General features: G+C 51.1%; 49 non-coding genes across 49 annotated transcripts; 36 read left to right on the forward strand and 13 right to left on the reverse strand.

Moving 5' to 3' along the window:
• Positions 1-539: 539 nt before the first annotated feature.
• On the reverse strand, positions 540-611 carry Trnaa-agc. Its single transcript has one exon. It is a non-coding gene; the product is annotated as a tRNA-Ala (tRNA).
• Positions 612-991: 380 nt separating this feature from the next.
• Trnav-cac lies at positions 992-1,064 on the forward strand. Its single transcript has one exon. It is a non-coding gene; the product is annotated as a tRNA-Val (tRNA).
• Positions 1,065-1,222: 158 nt separating this feature from the next.
• Positions 1,223-1,295, forward strand: Trnav-aac. The gene has a single exon. It is a non-coding gene; the product is annotated as a tRNA-Val (tRNA).
• Positions 1,296-1,489: 194 nt separating this feature from the next.
• Trnaa-agc lies at positions 1,490-1,561 on the reverse strand. The gene has a single exon. It is a non-coding gene; the product is annotated as a tRNA-Ala (tRNA).
• Positions 1,562-2,172: 611 nt separating this feature from the next.
• Trnav-aac lies at positions 2,173-2,245 on the forward strand. Its single transcript has one exon. It is a non-coding gene; the product is annotated as a tRNA-Val (tRNA).
• A 1,177-nt stretch (positions 2,246-3,422) lies between these two features.
• On the forward strand, positions 3,423-3,495 carry Trnav-cac. The gene has a single exon. It is a non-coding gene; the product is annotated as a tRNA-Val (tRNA).
• A 158-nt stretch (positions 3,496-3,653) lies between these two features.
• On the forward strand, positions 3,654-3,726 carry Trnav-aac. The gene has a single exon. It is a non-coding gene; the product is annotated as a tRNA-Val (tRNA).
• A 733-nt stretch (positions 3,727-4,459) lies between these two features.
• On the reverse strand, positions 4,460-4,531 carry Trnaa-agc. The gene has a single exon. It is a non-coding gene; the product is annotated as a tRNA-Ala (tRNA).
• Positions 4,532-4,911: 380 nt separating this feature from the next.
• Positions 4,912-4,984, forward strand: Trnav-cac. Its single transcript has one exon. It is a non-coding gene; the product is annotated as a tRNA-Val (tRNA).
• A 158-nt stretch (positions 4,985-5,142) lies between these two features.
• Trnav-aac lies at positions 5,143-5,215 on the forward strand. Its single transcript has one exon. It is a non-coding gene; the product is annotated as a tRNA-Val (tRNA).
• A 733-nt stretch (positions 5,216-5,948) lies between these two features.
• Positions 5,949-6,020, reverse strand: Trnaa-agc. The gene has a single exon. It is a non-coding gene; the product is annotated as a tRNA-Ala (tRNA).
• A 380-nt stretch (positions 6,021-6,400) lies between these two features.
• Positions 6,401-6,473, forward strand: Trnav-cac. Its single transcript has one exon. It is a non-coding gene; the product is annotated as a tRNA-Val (tRNA).
• A 158-nt stretch (positions 6,474-6,631) lies between these two features.
• Trnav-aac lies at positions 6,632-6,704 on the forward strand. Its single transcript has one exon. It is a non-coding gene; the product is annotated as a tRNA-Val (tRNA).
• A 733-nt stretch (positions 6,705-7,437) lies between these two features.
• On the reverse strand, positions 7,438-7,509 carry Trnaa-agc. Its single transcript has one exon. It is a non-coding gene; the product is annotated as a tRNA-Ala (tRNA).
• Positions 7,510-7,889: 380 nt separating this feature from the next.
• Positions 7,890-7,962, forward strand: Trnav-cac. Its single transcript has one exon. It is a non-coding gene; the product is annotated as a tRNA-Val (tRNA).
• A 158-nt stretch (positions 7,963-8,120) lies between these two features.
• On the forward strand, positions 8,121-8,193 carry Trnav-aac. Its single transcript has one exon. It is a non-coding gene; the product is annotated as a tRNA-Val (tRNA).
• A 1,176-nt stretch (positions 8,194-9,369) lies between these two features.
• Positions 9,370-9,442, forward strand: Trnav-cac. Its single transcript has one exon. It is a non-coding gene; the product is annotated as a tRNA-Val (tRNA).
• A 158-nt stretch (positions 9,443-9,600) lies between these two features.
• On the forward strand, positions 9,601-9,673 carry Trnav-aac. The gene has a single exon. It is a non-coding gene; the product is annotated as a tRNA-Val (tRNA).
• Positions 9,674-10,415: 742 nt separating this feature from the next.
• On the reverse strand, positions 10,416-10,487 carry Trnaa-agc. Its single transcript has one exon. It is a non-coding gene; the product is annotated as a tRNA-Ala (tRNA).
• Positions 10,488-10,867: 380 nt separating this feature from the next.
• On the forward strand, positions 10,868-10,940 carry Trnav-cac. The gene has a single exon. It is a non-coding gene; the product is annotated as a tRNA-Val (tRNA).
• Positions 10,941-11,098: 158 nt separating this feature from the next.
• Trnav-aac lies at positions 11,099-11,171 on the forward strand. Its single transcript has one exon. It is a non-coding gene; the product is annotated as a tRNA-Val (tRNA).
• A 1,176-nt stretch (positions 11,172-12,347) lies between these two features.
• Trnav-cac lies at positions 12,348-12,420 on the forward strand. The gene has a single exon. It is a non-coding gene; the product is annotated as a tRNA-Val (tRNA).
• Positions 12,421-12,578: 158 nt separating this feature from the next.
• On the forward strand, positions 12,579-12,651 carry Trnav-aac. Its single transcript has one exon. It is a non-coding gene; the product is annotated as a tRNA-Val (tRNA).
• A 742-nt stretch (positions 12,652-13,393) lies between these two features.
• Trnaa-agc lies at positions 13,394-13,465 on the reverse strand. The gene has a single exon. It is a non-coding gene; the product is annotated as a tRNA-Ala (tRNA).
• A 380-nt stretch (positions 13,466-13,845) lies between these two features.
• Positions 13,846-13,918, forward strand: Trnav-cac. The gene has a single exon. It is a non-coding gene; the product is annotated as a tRNA-Val (tRNA).
• A 158-nt stretch (positions 13,919-14,076) lies between these two features.
• Trnav-aac lies at positions 14,077-14,149 on the forward strand. Its single transcript has one exon. It is a non-coding gene; the product is annotated as a tRNA-Val (tRNA).
• A 734-nt stretch (positions 14,150-14,883) lies between these two features.
• Trnaa-agc lies at positions 14,884-14,955 on the reverse strand. The gene has a single exon. It is a non-coding gene; the product is annotated as a tRNA-Ala (tRNA).
• Positions 14,956-15,335: 380 nt separating this feature from the next.
• Positions 15,336-15,408, forward strand: Trnav-cac. Its single transcript has one exon. It is a non-coding gene; the product is annotated as a tRNA-Val (tRNA).
• Positions 15,409-15,566: 158 nt separating this feature from the next.
• Positions 15,567-15,639, forward strand: Trnav-aac. The gene has a single exon. It is a non-coding gene; the product is annotated as a tRNA-Val (tRNA).
• Positions 15,640-16,817: 1,178 nt separating this feature from the next.
• Trnav-cac lies at positions 16,818-16,890 on the forward strand. Its single transcript has one exon. It is a non-coding gene; the product is annotated as a tRNA-Val (tRNA).
• A 158-nt stretch (positions 16,891-17,048) lies between these two features.
• Trnav-aac lies at positions 17,049-17,121 on the forward strand. The gene has a single exon. It is a non-coding gene; the product is annotated as a tRNA-Val (tRNA).
• Positions 17,122-17,868: 747 nt separating this feature from the next.
• Positions 17,869-17,940, reverse strand: Trnaa-agc. The gene has a single exon. It is a non-coding gene; the product is annotated as a tRNA-Ala (tRNA).
• Positions 17,941-18,320: 380 nt separating this feature from the next.
• Trnav-cac lies at positions 18,321-18,393 on the forward strand. The gene has a single exon. It is a non-coding gene; the product is annotated as a tRNA-Val (tRNA).
• A 158-nt stretch (positions 18,394-18,551) lies between these two features.
• On the forward strand, positions 18,552-18,624 carry Trnav-aac. The gene has a single exon. It is a non-coding gene; the product is annotated as a tRNA-Val (tRNA).
• Positions 18,625-19,801: 1,177 nt separating this feature from the next.
• On the forward strand, positions 19,802-19,874 carry Trnav-cac. Its single transcript has one exon. It is a non-coding gene; the product is annotated as a tRNA-Val (tRNA).
• A 158-nt stretch (positions 19,875-20,032) lies between these two features.
• Positions 20,033-20,105, forward strand: Trnav-aac. The gene has a single exon. It is a non-coding gene; the product is annotated as a tRNA-Val (tRNA).
• Positions 20,106-21,282: 1,177 nt separating this feature from the next.
• Positions 21,283-21,355, forward strand: Trnav-cac. The gene has a single exon. It is a non-coding gene; the product is annotated as a tRNA-Val (tRNA).
• Positions 21,356-21,513: 158 nt separating this feature from the next.
• Trnav-aac lies at positions 21,514-21,586 on the forward strand. The gene has a single exon. It is a non-coding gene; the product is annotated as a tRNA-Val (tRNA).
• A 748-nt stretch (positions 21,587-22,334) lies between these two features.
• On the reverse strand, positions 22,335-22,406 carry Trnaa-agc. Its single transcript has one exon. It is a non-coding gene; the product is annotated as a tRNA-Ala (tRNA).
• Positions 22,407-22,786: 380 nt separating this feature from the next.
• Positions 22,787-22,859, forward strand: Trnav-cac. The gene has a single exon. It is a non-coding gene; the product is annotated as a tRNA-Val (tRNA).
• Positions 22,860-23,017: 158 nt separating this feature from the next.
• On the forward strand, positions 23,018-23,090 carry Trnav-aac. The gene has a single exon. It is a non-coding gene; the product is annotated as a tRNA-Val (tRNA).
• Positions 23,091-23,823: 733 nt separating this feature from the next.
• On the reverse strand, positions 23,824-23,895 carry Trnaa-agc. The gene has a single exon. It is a non-coding gene; the product is annotated as a tRNA-Ala (tRNA).
• Positions 23,896-24,275: 380 nt separating this feature from the next.
• Positions 24,276-24,348, forward strand: Trnav-cac. The gene has a single exon. It is a non-coding gene; the product is annotated as a tRNA-Val (tRNA).
• A 158-nt stretch (positions 24,349-24,506) lies between these two features.
• On the forward strand, positions 24,507-24,579 carry Trnav-aac. The gene has a single exon. It is a non-coding gene; the product is annotated as a tRNA-Val (tRNA).
• A 736-nt stretch (positions 24,580-25,315) lies between these two features.
• Positions 25,316-25,387, reverse strand: Trnaa-agc. The gene has a single exon. It is a non-coding gene; the product is annotated as a tRNA-Ala (tRNA).
• Positions 25,388-25,767: 380 nt separating this feature from the next.
• Trnav-cac lies at positions 25,768-25,840 on the forward strand. The gene has a single exon. It is a non-coding gene; the product is annotated as a tRNA-Val (tRNA).
• Positions 25,841-25,998: 158 nt separating this feature from the next.
• Positions 25,999-26,071, forward strand: Trnav-aac. The gene has a single exon. It is a non-coding gene; the product is annotated as a tRNA-Val (tRNA).
• Positions 26,072-26,811: 740 nt separating this feature from the next.
• Trnaa-agc lies at positions 26,812-26,883 on the reverse strand. Its single transcript has one exon. It is a non-coding gene; the product is annotated as a tRNA-Ala (tRNA).
• Positions 26,884-27,263: 380 nt separating this feature from the next.
• Trnav-cac lies at positions 27,264-27,336 on the forward strand. Its single transcript has one exon. It is a non-coding gene; the product is annotated as a tRNA-Val (tRNA).
• The last annotated feature ends 92 nt before the right edge of the window (positions 27,337-27,428 follow it).

Genomic DNA, 27,428 nt, shown 5'->3' on the forward strand with positions numbered 1-27,428 from the left:
TTTGAACCCGGGACCTCCTGCACCCTAAGCAGGAATCATACCCATCTTTTTTTTTTTTTTTTTTTTTTTTTTTTTTTTTTTTTTTTTTTTGAACCTGTCTCCGCTGTTAGGACACTAAGCAGTGTGGTTAGCTGCATTCAACCCCCGTGGCAAAGTCTTGCAGTCCTCCAGCTTTGTTGACCACAGTTAGGTGCCTCGATAAGAGGTGGACAGGTGTCGCATCGCTCTCGCCGTCACTTGTTACCACGAATCGTACTTAACGTAGTTTTCTGCAAGCGTCAGCGTAGCGTCAGTCGAGCTAAGTCGGGCCAAGTCGCATAAGAGGAGCAACAAAATGCGCATTTCCGGTACCGGGAATCGAACCCGTTCCTCCTGGGTGAGAGCCAGGTACCCTAGCCACTTTTTTTTTTTTTTTTTTTTTAACGCGTCGGACCAGAGTGTCAATTGTTCACATCGAATAAGAAGTTCATTTGATATTGACGGCGAGCTTTTTGCGCTGACTCAGCCACTGACGTGCGATCAGTTTGCACAAAACGCTAGGGCTCGTTCGGGATTTGAACCCGGGACCTTCTGCACGCTAAGCAGGAATCATACCCCTAGACCAACGAGCCCTATGACACGGCGATTGCCAATTACTCCAGTCCCTCGATGTCGTCCAGGGTGCCCTGGAAGTCTCGTGTACGCTGGCGGGATGGGGGCGGCCCTCCTGGGCTATCGGTACCCTCATGTAGAGCTGCCGCTGGGCTCGCACTGCCTGCTGCTGAGAAAGTGATTGCTTTTGCTGATATGACTTGCAATAACGACCGCGCGAAACGCCGCTATCTCGTTAAGGGTGCTACGGCAGACACCCTCTCGAGCACCCTGAAGACTTCTTGAGCCCTCGGCTGTGATGGGTTCCAGGCTGACATTAGATCTGTCGTGTGTGCATTCGCCGACGATAGAAAGGCTGAGGCAAGTTTGAGTGAAAAAGGATGGACTCGTCGGGTCCGTCGTTTCCGTAGTGTAGCGGTTATCACGTCTGCTTCACACGCAGAAGGTCCCCGGTTCGATCCCGGGCGGGAACAGTATTTTCCTGCCTATGTCGTATTGTCCTCCAATGAGCCACTTCGTGTGTGGATCTGCTGCATGTCCCCTCGTTTTGCAAGTACCACATTTATTGAATTTTTTAGTTACGATCATAACATCACTACAAGTTGTCTGTGAAGTAAGGTGCACACAAGCAGTTTCCGTGGTGTAGCGGTTATCACGTCTGCCTAACACGCAGAAGGTCCCCGGTTCGATCCCGGGCGGAAACACTTTTTCATCACTTTAAGCAAGACGTACTAACATGCATCTGCTACCATCTGTACCCGAAGCCTTCGTAATCGCCTTCACGCGTCGGACCCGAGTGTCAATTGCTCACATCGAATAAGAAATTCATTTGATATTGACGGCGAGCTTTTTGCGCTGACTCAGCCACTGACGTGCGATCAGTTTGCACAAAACGCTAGGGCTCGTTCGGGATTTGAACCCGGGACCTTCTGCACGCTAAGCAGGAATCATACCCCTAGACCAACGAGCCCTATGACACGGCGATTGCCAATTACTCCAGTCCCTCGATGTCGTCCAGGGTGCCCTGGAAGTCTCGTGTACGCTGGCGGGATGGGGGCGGCCCTCCTGGGCTATCGGTACCCTCATGTAGAGCTGCCGCTGGGCTCGCACTGCCTGCTGCTGAGAAAGTGATTGCTTTTGCTGATATGACTTGCAATAACGACTGCGCGAAACGCCGCTATCTCGTTAGGGGTGCTACGGCAGACACCCTCTCGAGCACCCCGAAGACTTCTTGAGCCCTCGGCTGTGATGGGTTCCAGGCTGACAAAAGAACTGTCGTATGTGCATTCGCGGACGAGAGAAAGGCTGCGGCAAGTTGGACTGAACAAGGATGGACTCCTCTGGTCCGTCGATTCCGCAGTATAGCGGTTATCACGTCTGCTTCACGCGCAGAGGGTCCCCGGTTCGATCCCGGGCGGGAACAGTATTATTCTGCCTGTGTCGTATTGTCCTCCAATGAGCCACGTCGTGTGTGGATCTGCTGCATGTCCCTTCGTTTTGCAAGTACCACATTTATTGAATTTTTTAGTTACGATGGCAACATCACTACAAGTTGTCTGTGAAGTACGGCGCACACAAGCAGTTTCCGTGGTGTAGCGGTTATCACGTCTACCAAACACGCAGAAGGTCCCCGGTTCGATCCCGGGCGGAAACACTTTTTCATCACTTTAAGCAAGACTTACTAACATGCATCCGCTACCATCTGTACCCGAAACCTTCGTAATCGCCTTCACGCGTCGGACCAGAGTGTCAATTGCTCACGTCGAATAAGAAATTCGTTTGATATTGACGGCGAGCTTTTTGCGCTGACTCAGCCACTGACGTGCGATCAGTTTGCACAAAACGCGAGGGCTCGTCCGGGATTTGAACCCGGGACCTCCTGCACCCTAAGCAGGAATCATACCCATCTTTTTTTTTTTTTTTTTTTTGAACCTGTCTCCGCTGTTAGGACACTAAGCAGTGTGGTTAGCTGCATTCAACCCCCGTGGCAATGTCTTGCAGTCCTCCAGCTTTGTTGACCACAGTTAGGTGCCTCGATAAGAGGTGGACAGGTGTCGCATCGCTCTCGCCGTCACTTGTTACCACGAATCGTACTTAACGTAGTTTTCTGCAAGCGTCAGCGTAGCGTCAGTCGAGCTAAGTCGGGCCAAGTCGCATAAGAGGAGCAACAAAATGCGCATTTCCGGTACCGGGAATCGAACCCGTTCCTCCTGGGTGAGAGCCAGGTACCCTAGCCACTTTTTTTTTTTTTTTTTTTTTTTTTTAACGCGTCGGACCAGAGTGTCAATTGTTCACATCGAATAAGAAGTTCTTTTGATATTGACGGCGAGCTTTTTGCGCTGACTCAGCCACTGACGTGCGATCAGTTTGCACAAAATACTTGGGCTCGTCCGGGATTTGAACCCGGGACCTTCTACACAAGCAGGAATCATACCCCTAGACCAACGAGCCCTATGACACGGCGATTGCCAATTACTCCAGTCCCTCGATGTCGTCCAGGGTGCCCTGGAAGTCTCGTGTACGCTGGCGGGATGGGGGCGGCCCTCCTGGGCTATCGGTACCCTCATGTAGAGCTGCCGCTGGGCTCGCACTGCCTGCTGCTGAGAAAGTGATTGCTTTTGCTGATATGACTTGCAATAACGACTGCGCGAAACGCCGCTATCTCGTTAGGGGTGCTACGGCAGACACCCTCTCGAGCACCCCGAAGACTTCTTGAGCCCTCGGCTGTGATGGGTTCCAGGCTGACATTAGATCTGTCGTGTGTGCATTCGCCGACGATAGAAAGGCTGAGGCAAGTTTGAGTGAAAATGGATGGACTCGTCGGGTCCGTCGTTTCCGTAGTGTAGCGGTTATCACGTCTGCTTCACACGCAGAAGGTCCCCGGTTCGATCCCGGGCGGGAACAGTATTTTCCTGCCTATGTCGTATTGTCCTCCAATGAGCCACTTCGTGTGTGGATCTGCTGCATGTCCCCTCGTTTTGCAAGTACCACATTTATTGAATTTTTTAGTTACGATCATAACATCACTACAAGTTGTCTGTGAAGTAAGGTGCACACAAGCAGTTTCCGTGGTGTAGCGGTTATCACGTCTGCCTAACACGCAGAAGGTCCCCGGTTCGATCCCGGGCGGAAATACTTTTTCATCACTTTAAGCAAGACGTACTAACATGCATCTGCTACCATCTGTACCCGAAGCCTTCGTAATCGCCTTCACGCGTCGGACCCGAGTGTCAATTGGTCACATCGAATAAGAAATTCATTTGATATTGACGGCGAGCTTTTTGCGCTGACTCAGCCACTGACGTGCGATCAGTTTGCACAAAACGCTAGGGCTCGTCCGGGATTTGAACCCGGGACCTCCTGCACCCTAAGCAGGAATCATACCCATCTTTTTTTTTTTTTTTTTTTTTTTTTTTTTTTGAACCTGTCTCCGCTGTTAGGACACTAAGCAGTGTGGTTAGCTGCATTCAACCCCCGTGGCAAAGTCTTGCAGTCCTCCAGCTTTGTTGACCACAGTTAGGTGCCTCGATAAGAGGTGGACAGGTGTCGCATCGCTCTCGCCGTCACTTGTTACCACGAATCGTACTTAACGTAGTTTTCTGCAAGCGTCAGCGTAGCGTCAGTCGAGCTAAGTCGGGCCAAGTCGCATAAGAGGAGCAACAAAATGCGCATTTCCGGTACCGGGAATCGAACCCGTTCCTCCTGGGTGAGAGCCAGGTACCCTAGCCACTTTTTTTTTTTTTTTTTTTTAACGCGTCGGACCAGAGTGTCAATTGTTCACATCGAATAAGAAGTTCATTTGATATTGACGGCGAGCTTTTTGCGCTGACTCAGCCACTGACGTGCGATCAGTTTGCACAAAACGCTAGGGCTCGTTCGGGATTTGAACCCGGGACCTTCTGCACGCTAAGCAGGAATCATACCCCTAGACCAACGAGCCCTATGACACGGCGATTGCCAATTACTCCAGTCCCTCGATGTCGTCCAGGGTGCCCTGGAAGTCTCGTGTACGCTGGCGGGATGGGGGCGGCCCTCCTGGGCTATCGGTACCCTCATGTAGAGCTGCCGCTGGGCTCGCACTGCCTGCTGCTGAGAAAGTGATTGCTTTTGCTGATATGACTTGCAATAACGACTGCGCGAAACGCCGCTATCTCGTTAGGGGTGCTACGGCAGACACCCTCTCGAGCACCCCGAAGACTTCTTGAGCCCTCGGCTGTGATGGGTTCCAGGCTGACATTAGATCTGTCGTGTGTGCATTCGCCGACGATAGAAAGGCTGAGGCAAGTTTGAGTGAAAATGGATGGACTCGTCGGGTCCGTCGTTTCCGTAGTGTAGCGGTTATCACGTCTGCTTCACACGCAGAAGGTCCCCGGTTCGATCCCGGGCGGGAACAGTATTTTCCTGCCTATGTCGTATTGTCCTCCAATGAGCCACTTCGTGTGTGGATCTGCTGCATGTCCCCTCGTTTTGCAAGTACCACATTTATTGAATTTTTTAGTTACGATCATAACATCACTACAAGTTGTCTGTGAAGTAAGGTGCACACAAGCAGTTTCCGTGGTGTAGCGGTTATCACGTCTGCCTAACACGCAGAAGGTCCCCGGTTCGATCCCGGGCGGAAATACTTTTTCATCACTTTAAGCAAGACGTACTAACATGCATCTGCTACCATCTGTACCCGAAGCCTTCGTAATCGCCTTCACGCGTCGGACCCGAGTGTCAATTGCTCACATCGAATAAGAAATTCATTTGATATTGACGGCGAGCTTTTTGCGCTGACTCAGCCACTGACGTGCGATCAGTTTGCACAAAACGCTAGGGCTCGTCCGGGATTTGAACCCGGGACCTCCTGCACCCTAAGCAGGAATCATACCCATCTTTTTTTTTTTTTTTTTTTTTTTTTTTTTTTGAACCTGTCTCCGCTGTTAGGACACTAAGCAGTGTGGTTAGCTGCATTCAACCCCCGTGGCAAAGTCTTGCAGTCCTCCAGCTTTGTTGACCACAGTTAGGTGCCTCGATAAGAGGTGGACAGGTGTCGCATCGCTCTCGCCGTCACTTGTTACCACGAATCGTACTTAACGTAGTTTTCTGCAAGCGTCAGCGTAGCGTCAGTCGAGCTAAGTCGGGCCAAGTCGCATAAGAGGAGCAACAAAATGCGCATTTCCGGTACCGGGAATCGAACCCGTTCCTCCTGGGTGAGAGCCAGGTACCCTAGCCACTTTTTTTTTTTTTTTTTTTTAACGCGTCGGACCAGAGTGTCAATTGTTCACATCGAATAAGAAGTTCATTTGATATTGACGGCGAGCTTTTTGCGCTGACTCAGCCACTGACGTGCGATCAGTTTGCACAAAACGCTAGGGCTCGTTCGGGATTTGAACCCGGGACCTTCTGCACGCTAAGCAGGAATCATACCCCTAGACCAACGAGCCCTATGACACGGCGATTGCCAATTACTCCAGTCCCTCGATGTCGTCCAGGGTGCCCTGGAAGTCTCGTGTACGCTGGCGGGATGGGGGCGGCCCTCCTGGGCTATCGGTACCCTCATGTAGAGCTGCCGCTGGGCTCGCACTGCCTGCTGCTGAGAAAGTGATTGCTTTTGCTGATATGACTTGCAATAACGACTGCGCGAAACGCCGCTATCTCGTTAGGGGTGCTACGGCAGACACCCTCTCGAGCACCCCGAAGACTTCTTGAGCCCTCGGCTGTGATGGGTTCCAGGCTGACATTAGATCTGTCGTGTGTGCATTCGCCGACGATAGAAAGGCTGAGGCAAGTTTGAGTGAAAATGGATGGACTCGTCGGGTCCGTCGTTTCCGTAGTGTAGCGGTTATCACGTCTGCTTCACACGCAGAAGGTCCCCGGTTCGATCCCGGGCGGGAACAGTATTTTCCTGCCTATGTCGTATTGTCCTCCAATGAGCCACTTCGTGTGTGGATCTGCTGCATGTCCCCTCGTTTTGCAAGTACCACATTTATTGAATTTTTTAGTTACGATCATAACATCACTACAAGTTGTCTGTGAAGTAAGGTGCACACAAGCAGTTTCCGTGGTGTAGCGGTTATCACGTCTGCCTAACACGCAGAAGGTCCCCGGTTCGATCCCGGGCGGAAATACTTTTTCATCACTTTAAGCAAGACGTACTAACATGCATCTGCTACCATCTGTACCCGAAGCCTTCGTAATCGCCTTCACGCGTCGGACCCGAGTGTCAATTGCTCACATCGAATAAGAAATTCATTTGATATTGACGGCGAGCTTTTTGCGCTGACTCAGCCACTGACGTGCGATCAGTTTGCACAAAACGCTAGGGCTCGTCCGGGATTTGAACCCGGGACCTCCTGCACCCTAAGCAGGAATCATACCCATCTTTTTTTTTTTTTTTTTTTTTTTTTTTTTTTGAACCTGTCTCCGCTGTTAGGACACTAAGCAGTGTGGTTAGCTGCATTCAACCCCCGTGGCAAAGTCTTGCAGTCCTCCAGCTTTGTTGACCACAGTTAGGTGCCTCGATAAGAGGTGGACAGGTGTCGCATCGCTCTCGCCGTCACTTGTTACCACGAATCGTACTTAACGTAGTTTTCTGCAAGCGTCAGCGTAGCGTCAGTCGAGCTAAGTCGGGCCAAGTCGCATAAGAGGAGCAACAAAATGCGCATTTCCGGTACCGGGAATCGAACCCGTTCCTCCTGGGTGAGAGCCAGGTACCCTAGCCACTTTTTTTTTTTTTTTTTTTTAACGCGTCGGACCAGAGTGTCAATTGTTCACATCGAATAAGAAGTTCATTTGATATTGACGGCGAGCTTTTTGCGCTGACTCAGCCACTGACGTGCGATCAGTTTGCACAAAACGCTAGGGCTCGTTCGGGATTTGAACCCGGGACCTTCTGCACGCTAAGCAGGAATCATACCCCTAGACCAACGAGCCCTATGACACGGCGATTGCCAATTACTCCAGTCCCTCGATGTCGTCCAGGGTGCCCTGGAAGTCTCGTGTACGCTGGCGGGATGGGGGCGGCCCTCCTGGGCTATCGGTACCCTCATGTAGAGCTGCCGCTGGGCTCGCACTGCCTGCTGCTGAGAAAGTGATTGCTTTTGCTGATATGACTTGCAATAACGACTGCGCGAAACGCCGCTATCTCGTTAGGGGTGCTACGGCAGACACCCTCTCGAGCACCCCGAAGACTTCTTGAGCCCTCGGCTGTGATGGGTTCCAGGCTGACATTAGATCTGTCGTGTGTGCATTCGCCGACGATAGAAAGGCTGAGGCAAGTTTGAGTGAAAATGGATGGACTCGTCGGGTCCGTCGTTTCCGTAGTGTAGCGGTTATCACGTCTGCTTCACACGCAGAAGGTCCCCGGTTCGATCCCGGGCGGGAACAGTATTTTCCTGCCTATGTCGTATTGTCCTCCAATGAGCCACTTCGTGTGTGGATCTGCTGCATGTCCCCTCGTTTTGCAAGTACCACATTTATTGAATTTTTTAGTTACGATCATAACATCACTACAAGTTGTCTGTGAAGTAAGGTGCACACAAGCAGTTTCCGTGGTGTAGCGGTTATCACGTCTGCCTAACACGCAGAAGGTCCCCGGTTCGATCCCGGGCGGAAATACTTTTTCATCACTTTAAGCAAGACGTACTAACATGCATCTGCTACCATCTGTACCCGAAGCCTTCGTAATCGCCTTCACGCGTCGGACCCGAGTGTCAATTGCTCACATCGAATAAGAAATTCATTTGATATTGACGGCGAGCTTTTTGCGCTGACTCAGCCACTGACGTGCGATCAGTTTGCACAAAACGCTAGGGCTCGTCCGGGATTTGAACCCGGGACCTCCTGCACCCTAAGCAGGAATCATACCCATCTTTTTTTTTTTTTTTTTTTTGAACCTGTCTCCGCTGTTAGGACACTAAGCAGTGTGGTTAGCTGCATTCAACCCCCGTGGCAATGTCTTGCAGTCCTCCAGCTTTGTTGACCACAGTTAGGTGCCTCGATAAGAGGTGGACAGGTGTCGCATCGCTCTCGCCGTCACTTGTTACCACGAATCGTACTTAACGTAGTTTTCTGCAAGCGTCAGCGTAGCGTCAGTCGAGCTAAGTCGGGCCAAGTCGCATAAGAGGAGCAACAAAATGCGCATTTCCGGTACCGGGAATCGAACCCGTTCCTCCTGGGTGAGAGCCAGGTACCCTAGCCACTTTTTTTTTTTTTTTTTTTCTTTTTAACGCGTCGGACCAGAGTGTCAATTGTTCACATCGAATAAGAAGTTCTTTTGATATTGACGGCGAGCTTTTTGCGCTGACTCAGCCACTGACGTGCGATCAGTTTGCACAAAATACTTGGGCTCGTCCGGGATTTGAACCCGGGACCTTCTACACAAGCAGGAATCATACCCCTAGACCAACGAGCCCTATGACACGGCGATTGCCAATTACTCCAGTCCCTCGATGTCGTCCAGGGTGCCCTGGAAGTCTCGTGTACGCTGGCGGGATGGGGGCGGCCCTCCTGGGCTATCGGTACCCTCATGTAGAGCTGCCGCTGGGCTCGCACTGCCTGCTGCTGAGAAAGTGATTGCTTTTGCTGATATGACTTGCAATAACGACTGCGCGAAACGCCGCTATCTCGTTAGGGGTGCTACGGCAGACACCCTCTCGAGCACCCCGAAGACTTCTTGAGCCCTCGGCTGTGATGGGTTCCAGGCTGACATTAGATCTGTCGTGTGTGCATTCGCCGACGATAGAAAGGCTGAGGCAAGTTTGAGTGAAAATGGATGGACTCGTCGGGTCCGTCGTTTCCGTAGTGTAGCGGTTATCACGTCTGCTTCACACGCAGAAGGTCCCCGGTTCGATCCCGGGCGGGAACAGTATTTTCCTGCCTATGTCGTATTGTCCTCCAATGAGCCACTTCGTGTGTGGATCTGCTGCATGTCCCCTCGTTTTGCAAGTACCACATTTATTGAATTTTTTAGTTACGATCATAACATCACTACAAGTTGTCTGTGAAGTAAGGTGCACACAAGCAGTTTCCGTGGTGTAGCGGTTATCACGTCTGCCTAACACGCAGAAGGTCCCCGGTTCGATCCCGGGCGGAAATACTTTTTCATCACTTTAAGCAAGACGTACTAACATGCATCTGCTACCATCTGTACCCGAAGCCTTCGTAATCGCCTTCACGCGTCGGACCCGAGTGTCAATTGGTCACATCGAATAAGAAATTCATTTGATATTGACGGCGAGCTTTTTGCGCTGACTCAGCCACTGACGTGCGATCAGTTTGCACAAAACGCTAGGGCTCGTCCGGGATTTGAACCCGGGACCTCCTGCACCCTAAGCAGGAATCATACCCATCTTTTTTTTTTTTTTTTTTTTTTTTTTTTTTTTTTTTTTTTGAACCTGTCTCCGCTGTTAGGACACTAAGCAGTGTGGTTAGCTGCATTCAACCCCCGTGGCAAAGTCTTGCAGTCCTCCAGCTTTGTTGACCACAGTTAGGTGCCTCGATAAGAGGTGGACAGGTGTCGCATCGCTCTCGCCGTCACTTGTTACCACGAATCGTACTTAACGTAGTTTTCTGCAAGCGTCAGCGTAGCGTCAGTCGAGCTAAGTCGGGCCAAGTCGCATAAGAGGAGCAACAAAATGCGCATTTCCGGTACCGGGAATCGAACCCGTTCCTCCTGGGTGAGAGCCAGGTACCCTAGCCACTTTTTTTTTTTTTTTTTTTTAACGCGTCGGACCAGAGTGTCAATTGTTCACATCGAATAAGAAGTTCATTTGATATTGACGGCGAGCTTTTTGCGCTGACTCAGCCACTGACGTGCGATCAGTTTGCACAAAACGCTAGGGCTCGTTCGGGATTTGAACCCGGGACCTTCTGCACGCTAAGCAGGAATCATACCCCTAGACCAACGAGCCCTATGACACGGCGATTGCCAATTACTCCAGTCCCTCGATGTCGTCCAGGGTGCCCTGGAAGTCTCGTGTACGCTGGCGGGATGGGGGCGGCCCTCCTGGGCTATCGGTACCCTCATGTAGAGCTGCCGCTGGGCTCGCACTGCCTGCTGCTGAGAAAGTGATTGCTTTTGCTGATATGACTTGCAATAACGACTGCGCGAAACGCCGCTATCTCGTTAGGGGTGCTACGGCAGACACCCTCTCGAGCACCCCGAAGACTTCTTGAGCCCTCGGCTGTGATGGGTTCCAGGCTGACATTAGATCTGTCGTGTGTGCATTCGCCGACGATAGAAAGGCTGAGGCAAGTTTGAGTGAAAATGGATGGACTCGTCGGGTCCGTCGTTTCCGTAGTGTAGCGGTTATCACGTCTGCTTCACACGCAGAAGGTCCCCGGTTCGATCCCGGGCGGGAACAGTATTTTCCTGCCTATGTCGTATTGTCCTCCAATGAGCCACTTCGTGTGTGGATCTGCTGCATGTCCCCTCGTTTTGCAAGTACCACATTTATTGAATTTTTTAGTTACGATCATAACATCACTACAAGTTGTCTGTGAAGTAAGGTGCACACAAGCAGTTTCCGTGGTGTAGCGGTTATCACGTCTGCCTAACACGCAGAAGGTCCCCGGTTCGATCCCGGGCGGAAATACTTTTTCATCACTTTAAGCAAGACGTACTAACATGCATCTGCTACCATCTGTACCCGAAGCCTTCGTAATCGCCTTCACGCGTCGGACCCGAGTGTCAATTGCTCACATCGAATAAGAAATTCATTTGATATTGACGGCGAGCTTTTTGCGCTGACTCAGCCACTGACGTGCGATCAGTTTGCACAAAACGCTAGGGCTCGTCCGGGATTTGAACCCGGGACCTCCTGCACCCTAAGCAGGAATCATACCCATCTTTTTTTTTTTTTTTTTTTTGAACCTGTCTCCGCTGTTAGGACACTAAGCAGTGTGGTTAGCTGCATTCAACCCCCGTGGCAATGTCTTGCAGTCCTCCAGCTTTGTTGACCACAGTTAGGTGCCTCGATAAGAGGTGGACAGGTGTCGCATCGCTCTCGCCGTCACTTGTTACCACGAATCGTACTTAACGTAGTTTTCTGCAAGCGTCAGCGTAGCGTCAGTCGAGCTAAGTCGGGCCAAGTCGCATAAGAGGAGCAACAAAATGCGCATTTCCGGTACCGGGAATCGAACCCGTTCCTCCTGGGTGAGAGCCAGGTACCCTAGCCACTTTTTTTTTTTTTTTTTTTCTTTTTAACGCGTCGGACCAGAGTGTCAATTGTTCACATCGAATAAGAAGTTCTTTTGATATTGACGGCGAGCTTTTTGCGCTGACTCAGCCACTGACGTGCGATCAGTTTGCACAAAATACTTGGGCTCGTCCGGGATTTGAACCCGGGACCTTCTACACAAGCAGGAATCATACCCCTAGACCAACGAGCCCTATGACACGGCGATTGCCAATTACTCCAGTCCCTCGATGTCGTCCAGGGTGCCCTGGAAGTCTCGTGTACGCTGGCGGGATGGGGGCGGCCCTCCTGGGCTATCGGTACCCTCATGTAGAGCTGCCGCTGGGCTCGCACTGCCTGCTGCTGAGAAAGTGATTGCTTTTGCTGATATGACTTGCAATAACGACTGCGCGAAACGCCGCTATCTCGTTAGGGGTGCTACGGCAGACACCCTCTCGAGCACCCCGAAGACTTCTTGAGCCCTCGGCTGTGATGGGTTCCAGGCTGACATTAGATCTGTCGTGTGTGCATTCGCCGACGATAGAAAGGCTGAGGCAAGTTTGAGTGAAAATGGATGGACTCGTCGGGTCCGTCGTTTCCGTAGTGTAGCGGTTATCACGTCTGCTTCACACGCAGAAGGTCCCCGGTTCGATCCCGGGCGGGAACAGTATTTTCCTGCCTATGTCGTATTGTCCTCCAATGAGCCACTTCGTGTGTGGATCTGCTGCATGTCCCCTCGTTTTGCAAGTACCACATTTATTGAATTTTTTAGTTACGATCATAACATCACTACAAGTTGTCTGTGAAGTAAGGTGCACACAAGCAGTTTCCGTGGTGTAGCGGTTATCACGTCTGCCTAACACGCAGAAGGTCCCCGGTTCGATCCCGGGCGGAAATACTTTTTCATCACTTTAAGCAAGACGTACTAACATGCATCTGCTACCATCTGTACCCGAAGCCTTCGTAATCGCCTTCACGCGTCGGACCCGAGTGTCAATTGGTCACATCGAATAAGAAATTCATTTGATATTGACGGCGAGCTTTTTGCGCTGACTCAGCCACTGACGTGCGATCAGTTTGCACAAAACGCTAGGGCTCGTCCGGGATTTGAACCCGGGACCTCCTGCACCCTAAGCAGGAATCATACCCATCTTTTTTTTTTTTTTTTTTTTTTTTTTTTTTTTTTTTTTTTGAACCTGTCTCCGCTGTTAGGACACTAAGCAGTGTGGTTAGCTGCATTCAACCCCCGTGGCAAAGTCTTGCAGTCCTCCAGCTTTGTTGACCACAGTTAGGTGCCTCGATAAGAGGTGGACAGGTGTCGCATCGCTCTCGCCGTCACTTGTTACCACGAATCGTACTTAACGTAGTTTTCTGCAAGCGTCAGCGTAGCGTCAGTCGAGCTAAGTCGGGCCAAGTCGCATAAGAGGAGCAACAAAATGCGCATTTCCGGTACCGGGAATCGAACCCGTTCCTCCTGGGTGAGAGCCAGGTACCCTAGCCACTTTTTTTTTTTTTTTTTTTTAACGCGTCGGACCAGAGTGTCAATTGTTCACATCGAATAAGAAGTTCATTTGATATTGACGGCGAGCTTTTTGCGCTGACTCAGCCACTGACGTGCGATCAGTTTGCACAAAACGCTAGGGCTCGTTCGGGATTTGAACCCGGGACCTTCTGCACGCTAAGCAGGAATCATACCCCTAGACCAACGAGCCCTATGACACGGCGATTGCCAATTACTCCAGTCCCTCGATGTCGTCCAGGGTGCCCTGGAAGTCTCGTGTACGCTGGCGGGATGGGGGCGGCCCTCCTGGGCTATCGGTACCCTCATGTAGAGCTGCCGCTGGGCTCGCACTGCCTGCTGCTGAGAAAGTGATTGCTTTTGCTGATATGACTTGCAATAACGACTGCGCGAAACGCCGCTATCTCGTTAGGGGTGCTACGGCAGACACCCTCTCGAGCACCCCGAAGACTTCTTGAGCCCTCGGCTGTGATGGGTTCCAGGCTGACATTAGATCTGTCGTGTGTGCATTCGCCGACGATAGAAAGGCTGAGGCAAGTTTGAGTGAAAATGGATGGACTCGTCGGGTCCGTCGTTTCCGTAGTGTAGCGGTTATCACGTCTGCTTCACACGCAGAAGGTCCCCGGTTCGATCCCGGGCGGGAACAGTATTTTCCTGCCTATGTCGTATTGTCCTCCAATGAGCCACTTCGTGTGTGGATCTGCTGCATGTCCCCTCGTTTTGCAAGTACCACATTTATTGAATTTTTTAGTTACGATCATAACATCACTACAAGTTGTCTGTGAAGTAAGGTGCACACAAGCAGTTTCCGTGGTGTAGCGGTTATCACGTCTGCCTAACACGCAGAAGGTCCCCGGTTCGATCCCGGGCGGAAATACTTTTTCATCACTTTAAGCAAGACGTACTAACATGCATCTGCTACCATCTGTACCCGAAGCCTTCGTAATCGCCTTCACGCGTCGGACCCGAGTGTCAATTGCTCACATCGAATAAGAAATTCATTTGATATTGACGGCGAGCTTTTTGCGCTGACTCAGCCACTGACGTGCGATCAGTTTGCACAAAACGCTAGGGCTCGTCCGGGATTTGAACCCGGGACCTCCTGCACCCTAAGCAGGAATCATACCCATCTTTTTTTTTTTTTTTTTTTTTTTTTTTTTTTTGAACCTGTCTCCGCTGTTAGGACACTAAGCAGTGTGGTTAGCTGCATTCAACCCCCGTGGCAAAGTCTTGCAGTCCTCCAGCTTTGTTGACCACAGTTAGGTGCCTCGATAAGAGGTGGACAGGTGTCGCATCGCTCTCGCCGTCACTTGTTACCACGAATCGTACTTAACGTAGTTTTCTGCAAGCGTCAGCGTAGCGTCAGTCGAGCTAAGTCGGGCCAAGTCGCATAAGAGGAGCAACAAAATGCGCATTTCCGGTACCGGGAATCGAACCCGTTCCTCCTGGGTGAGAGCCAGGTACCCTAGCCACTTTTTTTTTTTTTTTTTTTTAACGCGTCGGACCAGAGTGTCAATTGTTCACATCGAATAAGAAGTTCATTTGATATTGACGGCGAGCTTTTTGCGCTGACTCAGCCACTGACGTGCGATCAGTTTGCACAAAACGCTAGGGCTCGTTCGGGATTTGAACCCGGGACCTTCTGCACGCTAAGCAGGAATCATACCCCTAGACCAACGAGCCCTATGACACGGCGATTGCCAATTACTCCAGTCCCTCGATGTCGTCCAGGGTGCCCTGGAAGTCTCGTGTACGCTGGCGGGATGGGGGCGGCCCTCCTGGGCTATCGGTACCCTCATGTAGAGCTGCCGCTGGGCTCGCACTGCCTGCTGCTGAGAAAGTGATTGCTTTTGCTGATATGACTTGCAATAACGACTGCGCGAAACGCCGCTATCTCGTTAGGGGTGCTACGGCAGACACCCTCTCGAGCACCCCGAAGACTTCTTGAGCCCTCGGCTGTGATGGGTTCCAGGCTGACATTAGATCTGTCGTGTGTGCATTCGCCGACGATAGAAAGGCTGAGGCAAGTTTGAGTGAAAATGGATGGACTCGTCGGGTCCGTCGTTTCCGTAGTGTAGCGGTTATCACGTCTGCTTCACACGCAGAAGGTCCCCGGTTCGATCCCGGGCGGGAACAGTATTTTCCTGCCTATGTCGTATTGTCCTCCAATGAGCCACTTCGTGTGTGGATCTGCTGCATGTCCCCTCGTTTTGCAAGTACCACATTTATTGAATTTTTTAGTTACGATCATAACATCACTACAAGTTGTCTGTGAAGTAAGGTGCACACAAGCAGTTTCCGTGGTGTAGCGGTTATCACGTCTGCCTAACACGCAGAAGGTCCCCGGTTCGATCCCGGGCGGAAATACTTTTTCATCACTTTAAGCAAGACGTACTAACATGCATCTGCTACCATCTGTACCCGAAGCCTTCGTAATCGCCTTCACGCGTCGGACCCGAGTGTCAATTGCTCACATCGAATAAGAAATTCATTTGATATTGACGGCGAGCTTTTTGCGCTGACTCAGCCACTGACGTGCGATCAGTTTGCACAAAACGCTAGGGCTCGTCCGGGATTTGAACCCGGGACCTCCTGCACCCTAAGCAGGAATCATACCCATCTTTTTTTTTTTTTTTTTTTTGAACCTGTCTCCGCTGTTAGGACACTAAGCAGTGTGGTTAGCTGCATTCAACCCCCGTGGCAATGTCTTGCAGTCCTCCAGCTTTGTTGACCACAGTTAGGTGCCTCGATAAGAGGTGGACAGGTGTCGCATCGCTCTCGCCGTCACTTGTTACCACGAATCGTACTTAACGTAGTTTTCTGCAAGCGTCAGCGTAGCGTCAGTCGAGCTAAGTCGGGCCAAGTCGCATAAGAGGAGCAACAAAATGCGCATTTCCGGTACCGGGAATCGAACCCGTTCCTCCTGGGTGAGAGCCAGGTACCCTAGCCACTTTTTTTTTTTTTTTTTTTTTTTTTTTAACGCGTCGGACCAGAGTGTCAATTGTTCACATCGAATAAGAAGTTCTTTTGATATTGACGGCGAGCTTTTTGCGCTGACTCAGCCACTGACGTGCGATCAGTTTGCACAAAATACTTGGGCTCGTCCGGGATTTGAACCCGGGACCTTCTACACAAGCAGGAATCATACCCCTAGACCAACGAGCCCTATGACACGGCGATTGCCAATTACTCCAGTCCCTCGATGTCGTCCAGGGTGCCCTGGAAGTCTCGTGTACGCTGGCGGGATGGGGGCGGCCCTCCTGGGCTATCGGTACCCTCATGTAGAGCTGCCGCTGGGCTCGCACTGCCTGCTGCTGAGAAAGTGATTGCTTTTGCTGATATGACTTGCAATAACGACTGCGCGAAACGCCGCTATCTCGTTAGGGGTGCTACGGCAGACACCCTCTCGAGCACCCCGAAGACTTCTTGAGCCCTCGGCTGTGATGGGTTCCAGGCTGACATTAGATCTGTCGTGTGTGCATTCGCCGACGATAGAAAGGCTGAGGCAAGTTTGAGTGAAAATGGATGGACTCGTCGGGTCCGTCGTTTCCGTAGTGTAGCGGTTATCACGTCTGCTTCACACGCAGAAGGTCCCCGGTTCGATCCCGGGCGGGAACAGTATTTTCCTGCCTATGTCGTATTGTCCTCCAATGAGCCACTTCGTGTGTGGATCTGCTGCATGTCCCCTCGTTTTGCAAGTACCACATTTATTGAATTTTTTAGTTACGATCATAACATCACTACAAGTTGTCTGTGAAGTAAGGTGCACACAAGCAGTTTCCGTGGTGTAGCGGTTATCACGTCTGCCTAACACGCAGAAGGTCCCCGGTTCGATCCCGGGCGGAAATACTTTTTCATCACTTTAAGCAAGACGTACTAACATGCATCTGCTACCATCTGTACCCGAAGCCTTCGTAATCGCCTTCACGCGTCGGACCCGAGTGTCAATTGGTCACATCGAATAAGAAATTCATTTGATATTGACGGCGAGCTTTTTGCGCTGACTCAGCCACTGACGTGCGATCAGTTTGCACAAAACGCTAGGGCTCGTCCGGGATTTGAACCCGGGACCTCCTGCACCCTAAGCAGGAATCATACCCATCTTTTTTTTTTTTTTTTTTTTTTTTTTTTTTTTTTTTTTTTTTTTTGAACCTGTCTCCGCTGTTAGGACACTAAGCAGTGTGGTTAGCTGCATTCAACCCCCGTGGCAAAGTCTTGCAGTCCTCCAGCTTTGTTGACCACAGTTAGGTGCCTCGATAAGAGGTGGACAGGTGTCGCATCGCTCTCGCCGTCACTTGTTACCACGAATCGTACTTAACGTAGTTTTCTGCAAGCGTCAGCGTAGCGTCAGTCGAGCTAAGTCGGGCCAAGTCGCATAAGAGGAGCAACAAAATGCGCATTTCCGGTACCGGGAATCGAACCCGTTCCTCCTGGGTGAGAGCCAGGTACCCTAGCCACTTTTTTTTTTTTTTTTTTTTAACGCGTCGGACCAGAGTGTCAATTGTTCACATCGAATAAGAAGTTCATTTGATATTGACGGCGAGCTTTTTGCGCTGACTCAGCCACTGACGTGCGATCAGTTTGCACAAAACGCTAGGGCTCGTTCGGGATTTGAACCCGGGACCTTCTGCACGCTAAGCAGGAATCATACCCCTAGACCAACGAGCCCTATGACACGGCGATTGCCAATTACTCCAGTCCCTCGATGTCGTCCAGGGTGCCCTGGAAGTCTCGTGTACGCTGGCGGGATGGGGGCGGCCCTCCTGGGCTATCGGTACCCTCATGTAGAGCTGCCGCTGGGCTCGCACTGCCTGCTGCTGAGAAAGTGATTGCTTTTGCTGATATGACTTGCAATAACGACTGCGCGAAACGCCGCTATCTCGTTAGGGGTGCTACGGCAGACACCCTCTCGAGCACCCCGAAGACTTCTTGAGCCCTCGGCTGTGATGGGTTCCAGGCTGACATTAGATCTGTCGTGTGTGCATTCGCCGACGATAGAAAGGCTGAGGCAAGTTTGAGTGAAAATGGATGGACTCGTCGGGTCCGTCGTTTCCGTAGTGTAGCGGTTATCACGTCTGCTTCACACGCAGAAGGTCCCCGGTTCGATCCCGGGCGGGAACAGTATTTTCCTGCCTATGTCGTATTGTCCTCCAATGAGCCACTTCGTGTGTGGATCTGCTGCATGTCCCCTCGTTTTGCAAGTACCACATTTATTGAATTTTTTAGTTACGATCATAACATCACTACAAGTTGTCTGTGAAGTAAGGTGCACACAAGCAGTTTCCGTGGTGTAGCGGTTATCACGTCTGCCTAACACGCAGAAGGTCCCCGGTTCGATCCCGGGCGGAAATACTTTTTCATCACTTTAAGCAAGACGTACTAACATGCATCTGCTACCATCTGTACCCGAAGCCTTCGTAATCGCCTTCACGCGTCGGACCCGAGTGTCAATTGCTCACATCGAATAAGAAATTCATTTGATATTGACGGCGAGCTTTTTGCGCTGACTCAGCCACTGACGTGCGATCAGTTTGCACAAAACGCTAGGGCTCGTCCGGGATTTGAACCCGGGACCTCCTGCACCCTAAGCAGGAATCATACCCATCTTTTTTTTTTTTTTTTTTTTGAACCTGTCTCCGCTGTTAGGACACTAAGCAGTGTGGTTAGCTGCATTCAACCCCCGTGGCAATGTCTTGCAGTCCTCCAGCTTTGTTGACCACAGTTAGGTGCCTCGATAAGAGGTGGACAGGTGTCGCATCGCTCTCGCCGTCACTTGTTACCACGAATCGTACTTAACGTAGTTTTCTGCAAGCGTCAGCGTAGCGTCAGTCGAGCTAAGTCGGGCCAAGTCGCATAAGAGGAGCAACAAAATGCGCATTTCCGGTACCGGGAATCGAACCCGTTCCTCCTGGGTGAGAGCCAGGTACCCTAGCCACTTTTTTTTTTTTTTTTTTTTTTTTTTAACGCGTCGGACCAGAGTGTCAATTGTTCACATCGAATAAGAAGTTCTTTTGATATTGACGGCGAGCTTTTTGCGCTGACTCAGCCACTGACGTGCGATCAGTTTGCACAAAATACTTGGGCTCGTCCGGGATTTGAACCCGGGACCTTCTACACAAGCAGGAATCATACCCCTAGACCAACGAGCCCTATGACACGGCGATTGCCAATTACTCCAGTCCCTCGATGTCGTCCAGGGTGCCCTGGAAGTCTCGTGTACGCTGGCGGGATGGGGGCGGCCCTCCTGGGCTATCGGTACCCTCATGTAGAGCTGCCGCTGGGCTCGCACTGCCTGCTGCTGAGAAAGTGATTGCTTTTGCTGATATGACTTGCAATAACGACTGCGCGAAACGCCGCTATCTCGTTAGGGGTGCTACGGCAGACACCCTCTCGAGCACCCCGAAGACTTCTTGAGCCCTCGGCTGTGATGGGTTCCAGGCTGACATTAGATCTGTCGTGTGTGCATTCGCCGACGATAGAAAGGCTGAGGCAAGTTTGAGTGAAAATGGATGGACTCGTCGGGTCCGTCGTTTCCGTAGTGTAGCGGTTATCACGTCTGCTTCACACGCAGAAGGTCCCCGGTTCGATCCCGGGCGGGAACAGTATTTTCCTGCCTATGTCGTATTGTCCTCCAATGAGCCACTTCGTGTGTGGATCTGCTGCATGTCCCCTCGTTTTGCAAGTACCACATTTATTGAATTTTTTAGTTACGATCATAACATCACTACAAGTTGTCTGTGAAGTAAGGTGCACACAAGCAGTTTCCGTGGTGTAGCGGTTATCACGTCTGCCTAACACGCAGAAGGTCCCCGGTTCGATCCCGGGCGGAAATACTTTTTCATCACTTTAAGCAAGACGTACTAACATGCATCTGCTACCATCTGTACCCGAAGCCTTCGTAATCGCCTTCACGCGTCGGACCCGAGTGTCAATTGCTCACATCGAATAAGAAATTCATTTGATATTGACGGCGAGCTTTTTGCGCTGACTCAGCCACTGACGTGCGATCAGTTTGCACAAAACGCTAGGGCTCGTCCGGGATTTGAACCCGGGACCTCCTGCACCCTAAGCAGGAATCATACCCATCTTTTTTTTTTTTTTTTTTTTGAACCTGTCTCCGCTGTTAGGACACTAAGCAGTGTGGTTAGCTGCATTCAACCCCCGTGGCAATGTCTTGCAGTCCTCCAGCTTTGTTGACCACAGTTAGGTGCCTCGATAAGAGGTGGACAGGTGTCGCATCGCTCTCGCCGTCACTTGTTACCACGAATCGTACTTAACGTAGTTTTCTGCAAGCGTCAGCGTAGCGTCAGTCGAGCTAAGTCGGGCCAAGTCGCATAAGAGGAGCAACAAAATGCGCATTTCCGGTACCGGGAATCGAACCCGTTCCTCCTGGGTGAGAGCCAGGTACCCTAGCCACTTTTTTTTTTTTTTTTTTTTTTTTTTAACGCGTCGGACCAGAGTGTCAATTGTTCACATCGAATAAGAAGTTCTTTTGATATTGACGGCGAGCTTTTTGCGCTGACTCAGCCACTGACGTGCGATCAGTTTGCACAAAATACTTGGGCTCGTCCGGGATTTGAACCCGGGACCTTCTACACAAGCAGGAATCATACCCCTAGACCAACGAGCCCTATGACACGGCGATTGCCAATTACTCCAGTCCCTCGATGTCGTCCAGGGTGCCCTGGAAGTCTCGTGTACGCTGGCGGGATGGGGGCGGCCCTCCTGGGCTATCGGTACCCTCATGTAGAGCTGCCGCTGGGCTCGCACTGCCTGCTGCTGAGAAAGTGATTGCTTTTGCTGATATGACTTGCAATAACGACTGCGCGAAACGCCGCTATCTCGTTAGGGGTGCTACGGCAGACACCCTCTCGAGCACCCCGAAGACTTCTTGAGCCCTCGGCTGTGATGGGTTCCAGGCTGACATTAGATCTGTCGTGTGTGCATTCGCCGACGATAGAAAGGCTGAGGCAAGTTTGAGTGAAAATGGATGGACTCGTCGGGTCCGTCGTTTCCGTAGTGTAGCGGTTATCACGTCTGCTTCACACGCAGAAGGTCCCCGGTTCGATCCCGGGCGGGAACAGTATTTTCCTGCCTATGTCGTATTGTCCTCCAATGAGCCACTTCGTGTGTGGATCTGCTGCATGTCCCCTCGTTTTGCAAGTACCACATTTATTGAATTTTTTAGTTACGATCATAACATCACTACAAGTTGTCTGTGAAGTAAGGTGCACACAAGCAGTTTCCGTGGTGTAGCGGTTATCACGTCTGCCTAACACGCAGAAGGTCCCCGGTTCGATCCCGGGCGGAAATACTTTTTCATCACTTTAAGCAAGACGTACTAACATGCATCTGCTACCATCTGTACCCGAAGCCTTCGTAATCGCCTTCACGCGTCGGACCCGAGTGTCAATTGGTCACATCGAATAAGAAATTCATTTGATATTGACGGCGAGCTTTTTGCGCTGACTCAGCCACTGACGTGCGATCAGTTTGCACAAAACGCTAGGGCTCGTCCGGGATTTGAACCCGGGACCTCCTGCACCCTAAGCAGGAATCATACCCATCTTTTTTTTTTTTTTTTTTTTTTTTTTTTTTTTTTTTTTTTTTTTTTGAACCTGTCTCCGCTGTTAGGACACTAAGCAGTGTGGTTAGCTGCATTCAACCCCCGTGGCAAAGTCTTGCAGTCCTCCAGCTTTGTTGACCACAGTTAGGTGCCTCGATAAGAGGTGGACAGGTGTCGCATCGCTCTCGCCGTCACTTGTTACCACGAATCGTACTTAACGTAGTTTTCTGCAAGCGTCAGCGTAGCGTCAGTCGAGCTAAGTCGGGCCAAGTCGCATAAGAGGAGCAACAAAATGCGCATTTCCGGTACCGGGAATCGAACCCGTTCCTCCTGGGTGAGAGCCAGGTACCCTAGCCACTTTTTTTTTTTTTTTTTTTTAACGCGTCGGACCAGAGTGTCAATTGTTCACATCGAATAAGAAGTTCATTTGATATTGACGGCGAGCTTTTTGCGCTGACTCAGCCACTGACGTGCGATCAGTTTGCACAAAACGCTAGGGCTCGTTCGGGATTTGAACCCGGGACCTTCTGCACGCTAAGCAGGAATCATACCCCTAGACCAACGAGCCCTATGACACGGCGATTGCCAATTACTCCAGTCCCTCGATGTCGTCCAGGGTGCCCTGGAAGTCTCGTGTACGCTGGCGGGATGGGGGCGGCCCTCCTGGGCTATCGGTACCCTCATGTAGAGCTGCCGCTGGGCTCGCACTGCCTGCTGCTGAGAAAGTGATTGCTTTTGCTGATATGACTTGCAATAACGACTGCGCGAAACGCCGCTATCTCGTTAGGGGTGCTACGGCAGACACCCTCTCGAGCACCCCGAAGACTTCTTGAGCCCTCGGCTGTGATGGGTTCCAGGCTGACATTAGATCTGTCGTGTGTGCATTCGCCGACGATAGAAAGGCTGAGGCAAGTTTGAGTGAAAATGGATGGACTCGTCGGGTCCGTCGTTTCCGTAGTGTAGCGGTTATCACGTCTGCTTCACACGCAGAAGGTCCCCGGTTCGATCCCGGGCGGGAACAGTATTTTCCTGCCTATGTCGTATTGTCCTCCAATGAGCCACTTCGTGTGTGGATCTGCTGCATGTCCCCTCGTTTTGCAAGTACCACATTTATTGAATTTTTTAGTTACGATCATAACATCACTACAAGTTGTCTGTGAAGTAAGGTGCACACAAGCAGTTTCCGTGGTGTAGCGGTTATCACGTCTGCCTAACACGCAGAAGGTCCCCGGTTCGATCCCGGGCGGAAATACTTTTTCATCACTTTAAGCAAGACGTACTAACATGCATCTGCTACCATCTGTACCCGAAGCCTTCGTAATCGCCTTCACGCGTCGGACCCGAGTGTCAATTGCTCACATCGAATAAGAAATTCATTTGATATTGACGGCGAGCTTTTTGCGCTGACTCAGCCACTGACGTGCGATCAGTTTGCACAAAACGCTAGGGCTCGTCCGGGATTTGAACCCGGGACCTCCTGCACCCTAAGCAGGAATCATACCCATCTTTTTTTTTTTTTTTTTTTTTTTTTTTTTTTGAACCTGTCTCCGCTGTTAGGACACTAAGCAGTGTGGTTAGCTGCATTCAACCCCCGTGGCAAAGTCTTGCAGTCCTCCAGCTTTGTTGACCACAGTTAGGTGCCTCGATAAGAGGTGGACAGGTGTCGCATCGCTCTCGCCGTCACTTGTTACCACGAATCGTACTTAACGTAGTTTTCTGCAAGCGTCAGCGTAGCGTCAGTCGAGCTAAGTCGGGCCAAGTCGCATAAGAGGAGCAACAAAATGCGCATTTCCGGTACCGGGAATCGAACCCGTTCCTCCTGGGTGAGAGCCAGGTACCCTAGCCACTTTTTTTTTTTTTTTTTTTTAACGCGTCGGACCAGAGTGTCAATTGTTCACATCGAATAAGAAGTTCATTTGATATTGACGGCGAGCTTTTTGCGCTGACTCAGCCACTGACGTGCGATCAGTTTGCACAAAACGCTAGGGCTCGTTCGGGATTTGAACCCGGGACCTTCTGCACGCTAAGCAGGAATCATACCCCTAGACCAACGAGCCCTATGACACGGCGATTGCCAATTACTCCAGTCCCTCGATGTCGTCCAGGGTGCCCTGGAAGTCTCGTGTACGCTGGCGGGATGGGGGCGGCCCTCCTGGGCTATCGGTACCCTCATGTAGAGCTGCCGCTGGGCTCGCACTGCCTGCTGCTGAGAAAGTGATTGCTTTTGCTGATATGACTTGCAATAACGACTGCGCGAAACGCCGCTATCTCGTTAGGGGTGCTACGGCAGACACCCTCTCGAGCACCCCGAAGACTTCTTGAGCCCTCGGCTGTGATGGGTTCCAGGCTGACATTAGATCTGTCGTGTGTGCATTCGCCGACGATAGAAAGGCTGAGGCAAGTTTGAGTGAAAATGGATGGACTCGTCGGGTCCGTCGTTTCCGTAGTGTAGCGGTTATCACGTCTGCTTCACACGCAGAAGGTCCCCGGTTCGATCCCGGGCGGGAACAGTATTTTCCTGCCTATGTCGTATTGTCCTCCAATGAGCCACTTCGTGTGTGGATCTGCTGCATGTCCCCTCGTTTTGCAAGTACCACATTTATTGAATTTTTTAGTTACGATCATAACATCACTACAAGTTGTCTGTGAAGTAAGGTGCACACAAGCAGTTTCCGTGGTGTAGCGGTTATCACGTCTGCCTAACACGCAGAAGGTCCCCGGTTCGATCCCGGGCGGAAATACTTTTTCATCACTTTAAGCAAGACGTACTAACATGCATCTGCTACCATCTGTACCCGAAGCCTTCGTAATCGCCTTCACGCGTCGGACCCGAGTGTCAATTGCTCACATCGAATAAGAAATTCATTTGATATTGACGGCGAGCTTTTTGCGCTGACTCAGCCACTGACGTGCGATCAGTTTGCACAAAACGCTAGGGCTCGTCCGGGATTTGAACCCGGGACCTCCTGCACCCTAAGCAGGAATCATACCCATCTTTTTTTTTTTTTTTTTTTTTTTTTTTTTTTTTTGAACCTGTCTCCGCTGTTAGGACACTAAGCAGTGTGGTTAGCTGCATTCAACCCCCGTGGCAAAGTCTTGCAGTCCTCCAGCTTTGTTGACCACAGTTAGGTGCCTCGATAAGAGGTGGACAGGTGTCGCATCGCTCTCGCCGTCACTTGTTACCACGAATCGTACTTAACGTAGTTTTCTGCAAGCGTCAGCGTAGCGTCAGTCGAGCTAAGTCGGGCCAAGTCGCATAAGAGGAGCAACAAAATGCGCATTTCCGGTACCGGGAATCGAACCCGTTCCTCCTGGGTGAGAGCCAGGTACCCTAGCCACTTTTTTTTTTTTTTTTTTTTAACGCGTCGGACCAGAGTGTCAATTGTTCACATCGAATAAGAAGTTCATTTGATATTGACGGCGAGCTTTTTGCGCTGACTCAGCCACTGACGTGCGATCAGTTTGCACAAAACGCTAGGGCTCGTTCGGGATTTGAACCCGGGACCTTCTGCACGCTAAGCAGGAATCATACCCCTAGACCAACGAGCCCTATGACACGGCGATTGCCAATTACTCCAGTCCCTCGATGTCGTCCAGGGTGCCCTGGAAGTCTCGTGTACGCTGGCGGGATGGGGGCGGCCCTCCTGGGCTATCGGTACCCTCATGTAGAGCTGCCGCTGGGCTCGCACTGCCTGCTGCTGAGAAAGTGATTGCTTTTGCTGATATGACTTGCAATAACGACTGCGCGAAACGCCGCTATCTCGTTAGGGGTGCTACGGCAGACACCCTCTCGAGCACCCCGAAGACTTCTTGAGCCCTCGGCTGTGATGGGTTCCAGGCTGACATTAGATCTGTCGTGTGTGCATTCGCCGACGATAGAAAGGCTGAGGCAAGTTTGAGTGAAAATGGATGGACTCGTCGGGTCCGTCGTTTCCGTAGTGTAGCGGTTATCACGTCTGCTTCACACGCAGAAGGTCCCCGGTTCGATCCCGGGCGGGAACAGTATTTTCCTGCCTATGTCGTATTGTCCTCCAATGAGCCACTTCGTGTGTGGATCTGCTGCATGTCCCCTCGTTTTGCAAGTACCACATTTATTGAATTTTTTAGTTACGATCATAACATCACTACAAGTTGTCTGTGAAGTAAGGTGCACACAAGCAGTTTCCGTGGTGTAGCGGTTATCACGTCTGCCTAACACGCAGAAGGTCCCCGGTTCGATCCCGGGCGGAAATACTTTTTCATCACTTTAAGCAAGACGTACTAACATGCATCTGCTACCATCTGTACCCGAAGCCTTCGTAATCGCCTTCACGCGTCGGACCCGAGTGTCAATTGCTCACATCGAATAAGAAATTCATTTGATATTGACGGCGAGCTTTTTGCGCTGACTCAGCCACTGACGTGCGATCAGTTTGCACAAAACGCTAGGGCTCGTCCGGGATTTGAACCCGGGACCTCCTGCACCCTAAGCAGGAATCATACCCATCTTTTTTTTTTTTTTTTTTTTTTTTTTTTTTTTTTTTTTGAACCTGTCTCCGCTGTTAGGACACTAAGCAGTGTGGTTAGCTGCATTCAACCCCCGTGGCAAAGTCTTGCAGTCCTCCAGCTTTGTTGACCACAGTTAGGTGCCTCGATAAGAGGTGGACAGGTGTCGCATCGCTCTCGCCGTCACTTGTTACCACGAATCGTACTTAACGTAGTTTTCTGCAAGCGTCAGCGTAGCGTCAGTCGAGCTAAGTCGGGCCAAGTCGCATAAGAGGAGCAACAAAATGCGCATTTCCGGTACCGGGAATCGAACCCGTTCCTCCTGGGTGAGAGCCAGGTACCCTAGCCACTTTTTTTTTTTTTTTTTTTTAACGCGTCGGACCAGAGTGTCAATTGTTCACATCGAATAAGAAGTTCATTTGATATTGACGGCGAGCTTTTTGCGCTGACTCAGCCACTGACGTGCGATCAGTTTGCACAAAACGCTAGGGCTCGTTCGGGATTTGAACCCGGGACCTTCTGCACGCTAAGCAGGAATCATACCCCTAGACCAACGAGCCCTATGACACGGCGATTGCCAATTACTCCAGTCCCTCGATGTCGTCCAGGGTGCCCTGGAAGTCTCGTGTACGCTGGCGGGATGGGGGCGGCCCTCCTGGGCTATCGGTACCCTCATGTAGAGCTGCCGCTGGGCTCGCACTGCCTGCTGCTGAGAAAGTGATTGCTTTTGCTGATATGACTTGCAATAACGACTGCGCGAAACGCCGCTATCTCGTTAGGGGTGCTACGGCAGACACCCTCTCGAGCACCCCGAAGACTTCTTGAGCCCTCGGCTGTGATGGGTTCCAGGCTGACATTAGATCTGTCGTGTGTGCATTCGCCGACGATAGAAAGGCTGAGGCAAGTTTGAGTGAAAATGGATGGACTCGTCGGGTCCGTCGTTTCCGTAGTGTAGCGGTTATCACGTCTGCTTCACACGCAGAAGGTCCCCGGTTCGATCCCGGGCGGGAACAGTATTTTCCTGCCTATGTCGTATTGTCCTCCAATGAGCCACTTCGTGTGTGGATCTGCTGCATGTCCCCTCGTTTTGCAAGTACCACATTTA

Source organism: Schistocerca piceifrons, unplaced genomic scaffold, assembly GCF_021461385.2.
Source record: "Schistocerca piceifrons isolate TAMUIC-IGC-003096 unplaced genomic scaffold, iqSchPice1.1 HiC_scaffold_600, whole genome shotgun sequence".
Classification (NCBI taxonomy): Eukaryota; Metazoa; Arthropoda; class Insecta; order Orthoptera; family Acrididae; genus Schistocerca; species Schistocerca piceifrons.